Source organism: Miscanthus floridulus, chromosome 2 (assembly GCF_019320115.1).
Source record: "Miscanthus floridulus cultivar M001 chromosome 2, ASM1932011v1, whole genome shotgun sequence".
Classification (NCBI taxonomy): domain Eukaryota; kingdom Viridiplantae; phylum Streptophyta; class Magnoliopsida; order Poales; family Poaceae; genus Miscanthus; species Miscanthus floridulus.
The window spans coordinates 134,737,299-134,739,400 of NC_089581.1; the positions used below are offsets into that span (position 1 = coordinate 134,737,299).

The window sequence follows — 2,102 nt, forward strand, 5'->3', positions numbered from 1 at the left end:
ATGGGCAACCGCAGGAAGCTCATGCACTTCCTCCGCGTCTCCTCCCCTCGGTCTTTCTCGTCCAACTCCTCCTTCTCCGATGACGATGGCTACAGCTCCTCCTCCTTCCAAGGCTCCATGTTGTCCTCGCCATCGCGGTCGTACAGCCCGCCCAAGTCGCCGTGGGCGCGCCTCCCGGGCCTCGGCGGTGCCGGCGCCGACGACGCTAGCTCCGACGACGCTGGGCTCATCGAGTCCCTCGTCAAGGAGGACGGCAAGGTGTACTCACTGGCGGCCGCCGGGGATGTGCTGTACAGCGGCATGGACTCGGAGATCGTGCGGGTGTGGCGGGACCGACGTGAGCTCGCGGGGTTCCGGACTGGGAGCGGGCTCGTCAAGGCCATCGTCATGGCCGCCAACGCCCGCATCTTCACGGGCCACTAGGACAACAAGGTCCGGGTGTGGCGCGCCGACGACGACGCCGGTGACTACCCCGCCGTCGTGCACCGCCGCGTGGTGTCGCTCCCGCCGCTCGGGGACCTCCTAGTCAGCTCTGTGAACCCCCCTAGCTACTTCCTCTCACCGCGCGGCGGGGCGGGAGGGGCCAGGGTCGCTAGCGCCGCACGGTGTGGCTCCACCACTCAGACGTCGTGTCGTCGTCACTCAGCCTCGACGAGGGCGCTGGCATGCTCTACTCGCTCTCCTGGGACTACACCTTCAAGGCGTGGCGCATCTCCGACTACCGGTGCCTCGAGTCCGTGCCTGCGCACGATGACGCCGTCAACACCGTCGCCGCGGCTGGGTTCGGTGGGCTCGTGCTCACCGGCTCCGGGTCCATCCCGCCGTAGCTCGGCAAGCTCAGCAACCTCAAAAACCTGCTCATGTGCAATGTCCGGGCACCGTTGCTGGAGGTGGAAGATGAAGCTGACAAGTGGGGCCCACCTGACAGCGATAGGAGTTGCGGGACCTGGTTGTCGGAGAGGGGGAGAGAGGAGCAAGGCAGGGGCAGCAAGGACATTTCACGTGTCTGTGCTGACTGGACGCCAGCGTGTCGGGCTAACGTGGCTTGCCACATGTGCAAATGTGGTAAATTAGAAACTCAAACTTCTCTCATCTGGTAAAGTTATAAGTGTCATTCTAAGAGTGATAATCGGATGAGTGAAAATTTTAATAATAATAAAAATGTAAAAGCCCCAAGCTCCGCCCATGGAGGAGGTTGCTATGAAGGTACCTCTGGCGTTCCACGCAGAGGCTGTAGTAGCTCCTACGGACAGACTCCGTCAGGCTGGAGTCCAGAACCAGCCCGTCGACGATGACGCTGAAGTCCTTGAAGGACGTGGCGTCATCGAACTCCGGCGCGGATGTATCAAAGTACGAGTAATAGCGACAATCAACAAAAAAAAGTCCAGCGCGAAGTACTAGCCTGTCGAGAGTAAGGGCTTGGCGTCGTCGCCGTCCCTTAGTCCTAGGAGCGTGGCTGCTACGGCTGCTTCCTTAGCCGAAAAGTCGCCGGCCATGGGGAGAAGCGGTGGAGGAAGGTCCCCGGCTGCAGCTACATCGACGTCCTGCAATCATCAATCGAAATAGAGTTTGCGTTTGCAGTTAGTGGATCGATCTCCACCCCGCTCTCCCCTAATCACAGGGTAGCCGACGATCCCATCCAACCACCACCTATTCACTACTGGATCCGCCGCCTTTGCCGAGTGTCGGCCGCACTCGGCGAAGGAACCTTTGCCGTCGGCAAAGGCTTTGCCGAGTGCAGCTCTCGGCAAAGCCCACTCGGCAAAGAAGTGGTCGGCAAAGGAATCTTTGCCGAGTGCCATGTGGCAGGCACTCGGCAAAGGATTTGCCGAGTGCCACACCAGCTCTCGGCAAAGGTAACGGGCGCCGTGAACTTGACGCCACCCTTTGCCGAGTGCCGACGTGTCAGGCACTCGGCAAAGGAATTTTTTTTTGAAAAAATCTTCGCCGAGTGCTGACGTGTCAGGCAATCGGCATTTTTTTTGAAAAAATCTTTACCGAGTGCTGGCACTCGGCAAAGATTTGGTCACTTTGCCGAGTGCCACACCAGCACTAGGCAAAGCTGGGCTCTGCTGGGAAAAATGCCCAGCTTTGCCGAGTGC

General features: G+C 59.8%; 1 pseudogene; it reads left to right on the forward strand.

The window, feature by feature from the left end:
* On the forward strand, positions 1–827 carry LOC136537111 (protein JINGUBANG-like; annotated as a pseudogene).
* Positions 828–2,102: the final 1,275 nt, after the last annotated feature.